Consider the following 11,830-nt stretch of genomic DNA (forward strand, 5'->3'; position numbering starts at 1 on the left):
ATACGGTGACTCAATCATGCCCCTGAAATGTTACAGTGATCATGGCTTGATGTGTTTACCTCTCCTGCTAGCACTGCTCTTTTTCTAATGTTTTATTTACTTGTGATTTGATCCAGGGGTTTCAGTGATTTAGGTCAGTGGCTGTCAAGCGTCAGCTTGCAGCAGGATTTGCCTGCAAGGCTTGCTTAGCACCGATTTCTCCACGCTACTGCGGGAGTTTCTGATTCAGGGATGAGGTCCAAAAGTTTGCATTCCAGCACGTTTTCAGGTAATGCTGATGCTGCCCATCCGGGTGCTGCACTTTTACAAACACTTGCTTAAGTCATATGCGTTCCCCAGGCCATGGGAGAAGGCAGCCCATGATTATTTTAAGGGGGAAATAAGCAAATGTGAGAACTGGGTTCGATCCATTAATAAAACAACAGAATGCTAATCACCGGGCATTTACTGTCAATTTTCACGCTACGTGCTGGGCAGCTGACCAAAACCAACATATGGTTCTTCCATAAAAAACGTCCAAAAGGAAAGTGGGGGACCTGGCTCCAGCTCTGTTTCTCTGGCCGAGAATGCACTTTACGTTGGCGGTAGCGGCCTCTGGGTCTCCAACCGCCTTCCCTCCACCAGGTGACACGCACCTACATGGGCTCCTGTATCCACACCCGGGAGGGCCCCCACCAGCAACCCATGCTTACTCCTCCCCTTTATTTTTATTTTTATTAAAAAAATTTTTTAATGTTTTATTTATTTCTAGGAGACAGAGAGAGAGACAGCGTGAGCAGGGGAGGGTCAGAGAGAGAGGGAGTCACAGACTGAAACAGGCTCCAGGCTCTGAGCTGGCAGTCAGCACAGGGCCCGACGCGGGGCTCGAACCCACGAACCGCGAGATCATGACCTAAGCGAAAGTCAGATGCTTAACCGACTAAGCCACCCAGGCGCCCCTATTTTTATTTTTTAAAGTTCTTATTTTAGTTCCAGTTAATTAACCTACAGTGTGCTATTAATTTCAGGTGTACGATACAGTATTCAACATTCCATACGTCACCTGGTGCTCATCACAAGTGCACCTGGGTGGCTCGGTCGTTTGGGCGTCTGACTTCGGCTCAGGCATCAGCTAGCGGTTCATGAGTTCGAGCCCCGCGTTGGGCTCTGTGCTGACAGCTCAGAGCCTGGAGCTGCTTCAGATTCTGTGTCTCCCTCTCTCTCTGCCCCTCCCCCACTCACGCTCTGTCCCTCTCAAAAAAAAAAATGAGTAAACATTAAAAAAGTGAAAAACAAAAAAACAAGTGCACTGCTTAATCCCCATCACCTGTTTCTCCCATCCCCTTACCCACCTCCCTTCTGATAATCGGGTTTGTCCTCTGTGGTTAACAGTCTGTTTCTCGCTTTGTCTCTTTTGTTTTGTTTCTTAAATTCCACAAGTGAGTGAAATCATATAGTATTTGTCTTTCTCTGATTGACTTCTTTCGCTCAGCATAAGTGCTCTTTCCCTTCTAATCTTCCCCTTTAGACGGCAGAGAAGCTATAGCTCAAAGCCAACTGGGAACCTGGTGGACAGGGGCGTCCTGGCTGCCACTGTCTTCCCAGAGCCACCCGCTATGATGAGCACGTGGGGTCTAAAACATGCCGGGGTGCTGGAGGGGCTCAGTCGGTTGAGCATCTCATTTTGGGTCAGGTCATGATCTCACAGTTCGTGAGTTCAAGCCCCCTGTCTGGCTCTCTGCTGTCGGCACAGAGCCCATTTCAGGTCCTCTGTCTTCCTCTCTTCTATGTTCTCTCAGGCATGCTCTCAAAAATAAACAAACATTAAAAAAAGAATGAATGATAGAATACTTTTAAATGTTCTAATTTTAATTCTAGCACGTGATGTAACTGACAGGAGCAGAGCCTAAGAGCTGCGTTGAACCCACATCCCTTGGCCATCAACACCGTCCCTGAGATTAAAATGACTTCTCTTGTTAGAATTCACGCCGCACAGGGTCAGGGGTCAAGGGAGGAGCCCCAACCTTCAGCCTTTTTGTTTGTTTTTTCCACCTCAGTGTAGATAAATGCATGAAACCCACCCTGCCGTGCAAATTCCCTGTGAGTTCCTCTTTATAGCAAGATGAAGAGACTCCGTGAGGAAGGGTGCATCCACAGGACGGCTGGGAAGATGGAGGGCAGGCAGAGCAGCACATGGGGGTCGCCCCATGAGCCCCCTCTATGTCACGACGGCACCAGCAAGTACAGTGAGCCCAGCTGAACTTGAATTTTGACCAACAACATATATCTTTTGGGTTGTGTGCTCAACTACTGTATGGGTCACACTTGCACTAAAACACGATTTTGTTGTTTTTCTGAATCTCTGTTTTAACTGGGCACCCTGTATTTTTATTTGCTAAATCTGAAAACCCTTAGCTGCTTGAGAATAGACCTTTTACGGCTCAACAAGCAATTTTGGCTTCATGCATTGTTTTCCAAAGTATCGCTTCCATTCAGTGCTCCACAACTGGTAAGAAAATACGGAACCCGGTTTAATTTAATTTTATTTATTTATTTTTATTTTTTTTTAATGTTTTCTTTATTTCTAGGAGAGAGAGAGAGACAGCGTGAGCAGGGGAGGGTCAGAGAGAGAGGGAGTCACAGAGTGAAACAGGCTCCAGGCTCCGAGCTGGCAGTCAGCACAGAGCCCGACGCGGGGCTCGAACCCACGAACCGTGAGATCATGACCTAAGCGAAAGTCGGACGCTTAACCGACTAAGCCACCCAGGCGCCCCAACCCGGTTTAATTTTAAGAGATCGTGCACGAAAAATGCTTTGAGAAGCATGTCACAGATGAAAACTTTTTGCAACCTTTTTTTTTTTTTTTTTTTGTTTTTACCCTAGTAGAATCTGTTGTCAGGCGATCTGCCCCACTTACTTAGTTGCTTTGCCCTTAAATATGTGCTCCATACTCTTGCTCATCCAACTGTCTCTCTTTTTTATTTTTGGCAGTATTTCCACATCCTTTTGCCTTAAATTATGTAACTAGAGAGCACGTTAATCTTCTAGCTCACACATTCATTTCTTCAATTCAACAGGCATGGAAGAGTGCCAAGTCTGTGCAGGGCACTCTGCTCAGGGCTGGAAATGTCAGCTTCAGGTAAAAGTCTTTCTGAGTGGACGTGACGTCCCGGTGTGGGGAGACGGACTGCAGAAATGTCACAGATCACGTGGTGTCACTACCGCCGTGAATTGTAAGCTTGGGTTAAGTGCTTGGCAATGCAAGGGTGTGAGTGGAGTCTGTATTTCGGATATGGCACTGGGGAAGGGCTCACCACCAACATAGCAGGGCTACTAAAGCAAGTAACAGGCTGAGCATTAGGACATGCAGGGGAGCAACCTTGGAGGAGGAGGGAACAGCAGGTGCGAGGACCCTCCAAGTTGGGTTGAGAAGCGGCTGAAGCCAGGGAGCTGGGCGCGGTGAGAGAGGGTGGATGGTGGGAAATGCAGTGAGTTGCCAGAGACTGGAGAATGCGGCGTAGACACTGTAGACATATGCGGTGTCTTGCCGGGAGCCGCGCCGGCCTCTCTGGATGGCAGTCACAGCAAGGAAATGGCAGCGTGTGCACAGCTCCAGCCATGAGAAATGAAAACTGGTATCTCCTGCTACTACTGGCTCATGTTGTGCTGGTATTGACCAGGCCTCGCAATATTCCATATCAGACCAATATTCTGAACACAGATGCCTCATAAGGAAAAGCATATTCCTGCCTTTGCAAGAGAGATTTTAGATGAAAGCTCTATGGATGATTGTCAAAAGGCTCTTCCTAAGGGCCTTGCAGATCCAAGACTTACGGGGTTAAGAACACAAGAGTTACAATTGAGCCTGGCCCCGAGACAAAGAGCCTAATTTAGAGTTAAGGTACAGATCAGGGCAGAACTTAAGCTTGACTTACACCTTCTCCTAACTGGTGATGTAGGGCAGTCCCTTCCCCAAGGCCTACTTTCTGCAAACACCCTCCCTTACAGGTGGCTGGGATGAGGATAGATAAGAGGAGCTAAAACATTACCCACAAACAAAAGGCTGACACATTTAGGGCCTCCATGGTGTTCACGCATTCAGCATCAAATAGGTTTCCACAAACAACTTATTAACCGACTCAAAAACATTCATTTGAGAGCCAGACAGAATGACTCTTAGCCCATCTATACACTTAACCTATGACCTAACCTTAGCGTTATTAACTTAGAACAAATATGTATCCTGTCTTTTACTAAGAATACCCTGCTAATTCTTTAGTTATAAGATTTACTTAACCTCACTATGATTGGAATAGTTCTGCAAGAATATTTCTATAAAACCTGCTTCTGTACACCTTCCAAAGCATCTTATCACAAAGAGTTATCTATTGTAAAAATTCCTTTTTCTGATGTCATGTTATCATTTAACCTATAAATAAAGACACCAAAACCGACAGGACAGAGATGCCTGCCTGGTGATCAGAGAGAATCTCGGGGCTCTCTCACTCTCTCTCTCTCGCTGACACCGTCCATCCTTCAGGGACCCCTGGGCCTGCTGGAGCCGGCTCGGCCTCCAGCAGTGTCTCTTAGACCAGGGCTAAGACTTACTTATGGCAGCGCAAAGTTTAATAGATACAATATACCCTTGAAAAATATGGGTTTGAACTGCACGGGTCCACTTACACTGGAATTTTTGGATAAGTACAGTAAGTACTGTAAGTGCATTTCCTTTCCTTATGATTTTCTTAATAATATTTCCTTACCTCAAGCTTACTTTATTAACACTATCTCTAGCATTATAAGAACACAGTAGATAATACACAGAACATATAAAACATGTGTTGATTAATCGGTGATGTTCTCGGTAAGGTTTCTGGCCAACAGTAAGCTCTTCATAGTTATGTTTTTGGGGAGCCGAAACTTTACTCAGATTTTTGACTGTGCATGGGGAGTGGGTCAATGTCCATACCTCCGTGTTGTTCAAGGGTCAGTTGTATATACTGGTTCATCGGTTCCTTCTGAGACCTCTCTCCTTGGCGTGTAGATGTCCATCTTCTCCCTGTGTCCTCACATGGTCAACCTTCTGTGTGTGTCTGTGTTCTAATAGTTCTCTTCATTATGGACTCCAGTCAGATTAGATTGGGACCCCCCTTTCATGACCTCATTTAACCTTAACCACCTTCTAAAAGGCTCTGTCTCCAAATATAGTCACATTTTGAGGTTCTAGGGGATAAGACTTCAGCAAATGAATTTGGGGAGAACACAATTCAGCCCATAACCTAATTAGAACTTGTTTGTCACTGGATCTTAGGAGAAGCTAGCAATATTTATTGGTTTTATTTCCTGTTTAAGCATATATCAAAATTTTAATTTTTGGAGACTTTACAATGGGGGTGCCTGGGTGGCTCAGTCAGTTAAGCATCTGACTTCCGCTCAGTTCATGATCTCACAGTTTGTGGGTTCGAGCCCTACATTGGGCTCTCTGCTGCCAGCACAGAGCCCGCTTCTGATCCATTGTCCCCTTCTTCCTCTGCCCTTCCCCAGCTCATGCTCAATCTCACTCAAAAGCAAATTAACATTTTAAAAAAGGAAAAAAAAAACGTTATAAAATAGGTTATTATATCAAGACAGAATAAACTCAGTATTGCACTCATTTGTGGCTTGCAGGATTTGTAATTCATTTGAGCCCAGAAAAAGATCAGAGTAGTGCACTGAAGACCAGGTTTTTGGCAGTGGGGAGTTGGCTCAGAGTAGAGAGTATCGTACTGCGTCCCAAATGAAGGAGCAGCTCCTCGAGAAAAGGCCACTTACGGAGAGGACGGGTGACAAGACAGACCTCTTTCATCAGACCCCTAAAGGTGCCAGACTCTTCCACACACTCTCTCTGTTCCTGTGCTGTGGCCTTCAGTGTCGTAAATGGTGGACATCTTCCCTCGCTCCCACCTTCATACCTACAAAAACTTTGAGGGCATTATGCGAAAGTAAACTAAACAACTAAAGGTTTTGAACAACATAGGCCAGCATTTCAAGAAGTCAGGTACGCATCTTAGCATCTCATCCATTTTTCCTGTTTGGTATTTAGTTAAATGCTCTAGAGAGTTAGTCCATTCTTGGACCGGTAAGTAGCAGATCATATACCCAGGCCACAGTGTGGTCGAAGCCGACTTTCCAAGGACAGCTATGAAACTGGCTCAGGTGTCTGAGAGCACGCCCGTGATGCCATGGTGCGCGGCATCTGCTGACGTGGGCTGATCCTCATCACGAGGGCTGGGGTTAGGAAAAACGAAAACTCCGCTCTCAGGTTTCTGAAGGCAAACAGGTCATAAATAGTTCCAGCCTCCAATGGCTACAATTAAACCTTGAAATTGTAAGCAATTTTTTCCTCAATGGCAAATCCAATTTTATAAAACAGCGCTCAAGGGCTATTTAAAAGGGTTTCCACAAAATGCTCACTCCGTGGAGGTTCAAATGTCATTAGGTATTAGCTGAGCCCTTGAGGAGGCATAAGCCTGTGAAGTCTGAGCAAAACTCAGGAATTTCTGAATCTGATAAAATAAACTATGCTAAAATGTTAACCTTCTGTGTATCACAAACTAATGCTATTTTATATGTTTAAGATGTAAATTCAGTATCGAGGGAATTAATGTCTCCCTATATATTTTTGTAGCAATTAAGAGTGGGTTTCAGTTATATGACATTTGTTACACATATATTTAAATTGGGAGACCGGCATGTTTAAAGAACGTCAGCTATATGGAGATCTATTGCCATGGACTTCCAACAGCTCTGGGTTTGAAATCTGCTATGTACTTCCCACTATGCTACTGCAGATACCATATGAAGCTATAAAATTCCTGTCATTGTGAAAATTTTAAATTCAGTTCATGAAGATACACATGCAAAAACCCAGAAGCACACAGACAGGCACACGGATACACATGCAAAGATACACAGACACACACACACAGACACGAAGACGTACATATATCACATTTTGTATAATAATCTGTTTCTAACACTCCGGGTAACAAACCAACAATGTGAATGCTTAAGGGTTTCTGAAGATCTGGGCGAGAGCTAGGTGATCCTTAAACAGAAACTGCTCTGTTTGGATGAGGAGATGAGATTATTGGGAATGCAATTTCAGCCAGAATGCTTTTCTGTAGGAAGGGTTTTATTTATTTATTTATTTATTTATTTATTTATTTATTTATTTATTTAAAATGTTTATTTTGAGAGAGACAGAGAATGTGAGCAGGGGAGAATCCAAAGTAGGATCCAGGCTGAGGTGTCAGCCTGATGTGGGGCTCGAACCTACGAACCATGAGATCATCACCTGAGCCAAAGTTGATGCTTAACCGACTGAGCTACCCGGGTGCCCTGGGTTTTATTTATTTCTTTTTATAAGTTTATTTATTTTGAGAGAAGGGTGCACATGCTTGCTCACAAGCAGGGGAGGGGCAGAGAGAAAGGGAGAGAGAGAGGATCTCAAGCAGGCTCCACACTGTGAGCGCAGGGCCCAACTCGGGGCTTGAACTTACCAACCATGAGATCATGACCTGAGGAGAAATCAAGAGTCAGACACTCAATCAACTGAGCCACCCAGGTGGGCATGTAGGAAGGGCTTTAATGGGCAGCGCTGTGGCCTGGAATTTCCCAGTGAGGAACTGGTTCCCAGCTCTGGATTTACTGGCTGGTCTTGACTACTCCATTCAACCTCTGTCAGGAAGCAGTTGGCTCGACAGCCCACTATTAGAAGCCGAGAGAAGTTACTATACACTGATGGTTGTAACGTGAAAGTCTTCTGGGAAGAAAAATGGAACCATTTTCATTATCCCTTGGCCAACGCTAGAATACAGTGGTTTGGATTTTGTGTTAGAAAAGAAGTGGGGAGAAGGTTAGACTGGAGAAGGGGAGGAAGAAAGGAGGAGAAGCAGGAAACAGAATGAAGAGGAGTGTCCCTTAACGCTGCAACATGGCTTGCCTTTCCTAAACTCTAATGACAGCCTTGGATGACTTCCAAAAGTAGACCCCAGTGACCACCTGTGGTTGGATCACTTACTTTTCAGTCTACACAGGTCATGAAGGGTCAAGAAGGTTTACATAAATTAATGAATATCAGAGAAGATGAGAAAGCCAGCCCCATGAGACCAGATCCCTGGCACTGTGTCTAAAAATTTAGATATGAACTTTCTTCTCATGTCTGAAGAGCACTTAAACAGATTTTTTTAAGTTTATTTATTTATTTTGAGAGAGAGAGAGAGAGCAGGGCAGGTGCAGAGAGGGAGAGAGGGAGAGAAAGAATCCCAAGAAGACTCAGCTGTCGGCACAGAGTCCTACTCAGGGCTCAAACACCTGAACCTGTCAGATCATAACCTGAGCCAGAATCCTGATGCTTAACCAACTGAGCCACCAGGTGCCCCTGAAGAGAACTTTTAATGACATTGGCATTGGAATTTGGGAGATGTTTGACTTCATCACTTTAACGCTTGACTTCATCACTTTATTGTTATGCTTCTTAGGCTCCTGGAGGTATTGCATTCTTATCTAAATGGCCAGGAGCCTCCTGCGGACTATTCCTACCCAAATTTTTCTCTCTTGGGCAGGATTCAGTTTCTCTTGCTCCACTCTCTTACCACGTTAAATCTCTGAGAAGCCCTGGGGCGCCTGGGTGGCTTAGTCGGTTAAGCGTCGACTTTCGCTTAGGTCATGATCTCGCGGTTCGTGGGTTCGAGCCCCGCGTCGGGCTCTGTGCTCACTGCCAGCTCAGAGCCTGGAGCCTGTTTCAGTCTGTGTCTCCCTCTCTCCCTGACCCTCCCCTGCTCACGCTGTCTCTCTCTCTGTCTCCTAGAAATAAATAAAAATATTAAAAAAAAAAAAATCTCTGAGAAGCCCTGAGAACACCATGGTCGAGATGCCAAAATTAAGGCCCTGGATAGCAGAAAGTAGAGTTAATACAGTCATCGGTAACTGACATATGAAAATACAACAATTGTAACTGGCTTATAATAAAGGATCTGCTCCACACCGGCCTTGTGCCAGCCACCGGTCATACTTTCTATTATTCATTCAGCACTCCCGAAAGCTTGCTTGATGTAGGTACCACCTTTCTTTGTTTCACACGTGGAGGCAACGGAGACAGTTAAATGGTGAAGTGCGTATTCTCGATCACGCACTTCAAACACGTTTCACCAGGGTAATATCTCCCCATTAGAGGTGTCTGAAGTCAATGGCTAAATGAATAAATGAATGCATCTTCCTTGTCTCAGTCAGGAGTCCCCTGCTAGAAAACCAACTGTTTGGAGCAATTCACACAAAGATTTGAGAGTTCAAAATTCACATGCAACTATTATCTGAAAGAAGTGTGTTGAAATGGAGACGACAAATTAGTATTTCGATATTTAATTGTCAGTGTGAATTTTAGACCTTGGACAGACCTCGCTTTCAATACACTTGTGAATCCTACCCCGTACCGCTGCCTACACAGGAACGGCTTTGACAACGAGGGTCTGTGTCACCAGAGGACTCGGCAGGATGAAAAGAAGGGCACAGCTGCGTTTTCTTGCAAAAACCTGACACACGGGCTCGTTCCGGCGCTCACCCACCCACTCAGCAAACTGAAGGGAGCTTTTCTGAAATCTCTACTGAAATAATATTTCTCTCCCCTTTCATTAGAATTGAAAAATCGAAGGCCAAATTGCAAAGGGATGACAACCAGTCTGATCCAGGGGCATAATTTAGGCTTCAAAATCACACAGCGACTTTAAGAAGGTCACGGAGAGCCCGGCCCAGACTAGGGTGGTCTGAGAAGCAGGAAGCCCCCATCAATCACGTTAATCACATACTTTGTGAATCACTGACTTAAGGATGATTAAATTAAATGACAAAATATAACAAATGCCAGAGTGGTTTTGCGGTTCCCAGGAGGGCCATAGAAGAGTTAGTAGGAATTTAATAGCTATCTGCAAATCTATGTCAGGGACAGGAAAGCACAACTTTGCTTCCACTCTAGAGCAACAGTCTATAAACATTATTGATAGTCTGGGCCCTCGGTAAGAAAGGTTGAGTTGGTAACTACCATTCATTTTTGAGCACTTATTGGAAGAAATATCCACAGGTGTTCCCGTTTATGAGAACGGATTCTGGAACAAGAATCTATGTGTAGGTTGGGATCCCCATTCTCTCTCCTATTTGTTGTAGATCTCCATCATTCATTCACCCAATGGTGCCTTCTTTTAAGCATCTAGGAAATGAGGATGATAGCGGGAATTAAATTGGTTGATACATAGAAGTCTCTTTGAGGGGTGCCTGGGTGGCTCAGTTGGTTGAGCGTCCGACTTCGGCTCAGGTCATGATCTCACGGTCCGTGGGTTCGGACCCCGCATCGGGCTCTGTGCTGACAGCTGGCTCAGAGCCTGGAGCCTGCTTCGGATTCTGTGTCTCCCTCTCTCTCTGACCCTTCCCTGCTCATGCTGTCTCTATCTCTCTCTCAAAAAAAAAAAAAAAAAAAAAGAAGTCTCTTTGAGCTGTACCTGGCACAAAAGGCATGGTATAGAACGTTAGCAGTTATTATAACTGTCAGTGCCCCAACCCCTGGTAATGTTCAAGGGTCAACTGTATATTAAATATTATGATATTTACATATGTATATATCTTCATGTATTTATATACATGAAGATATATACATATTTAAATACATGAAAAGAGAGATTTTTAAAGAATGAGTTAAACTTAAATAGAAATATAGCTTGTGATGTTTTCCTATACTGTGTCAATGGATGACTTGGGTGCTTATTGGTGACTGTACATTCTAGTCTGAAAACCATTTCTCTATATCAGGAACCAGCAAATGTTATCTAGAATGGGCTGGAATAGTAACTACTTTAGTGTCTACTGGGCACACAGTCTTTGTAGCAAATACTCAACTCTTCCACTAAAGCACAAAAACAGCCATATGCGATTTATAAAGGAATGGGCTTGGGGATGTTCCAACAAAACATTATTTACAAAATTAGGTATCAAGCCAGGGTTGGCCCAAGGTACATAGTTTTCCCAACCTTCTTGAGCAGAAAGAAATGGGACAAATATATGTAGATCATAGGGAGTCAGCTCATCAAGAACAAGATATAGTGCAGCAATGTCAGTTCTCTTATTAATGAACTTCTCAGTACTGACATTATTTAAGCAGAAGCTGGAGTATCTCCCACAGATGATTTCATAGGAATTCTGAGTTAGATGAGTGAGGCTAGACACAGAGACTTTATAGACCCTTCTAAACCCAAGACTAATTATTTTTATTCTAAGTAATGTTTACCGTTTCATACATCCTAGCATAGAGAGTCAACTGATTGTTGACAGGGGCACTAAGAATACACAATGGGTAAAGGATATTTTCTTCAATAAATATCGTGTTTGGAAAACTGGATATCCACATGCAGAATATTAACATTGGACCTTATTTTGCACCATACACAAAAATCAATTCAAAGGTTAAAGATTTAAATGTAAGACTCCTAGAAGAAAACACAGGGTAAAACTCCTTGACATTGGCTGTGGCCATGATATTTTTGATAAGACACTAAACACTTAGGCAATAAAAGCAAAAGTAAACAAGTGGGACCACACCACATAAAATGCTTCTGCACAGTATGAAAAATAATAAACAGTGACTCTTCAATCTGCCCCCTCTTCTCTGTCTTTCTCTCAATGGATATTTGAGATGTGCAGATATTCATATATTCTGTGGCAGCCTCAGACTTTTGCTTTTCTTATTAGAAAAAAACCCCACTGTCTCTCTTCAGGGCTTTGGAAACTAGCTCTTCCTCTTTCTGTGCCCCTAAAACAGGCCTCT

Source organism: Hyaena hyaena, unplaced genomic scaffold (assembly GCF_003009895.1).
Source record: "Hyaena hyaena isolate Hyena2069 unplaced genomic scaffold, ASM300989v1 scaffold_50, whole genome shotgun sequence".
Taxonomy (NCBI): Eukaryota; Metazoa; Chordata; class Mammalia; order Carnivora; family Hyaenidae; genus Hyaena; species Hyaena hyaena.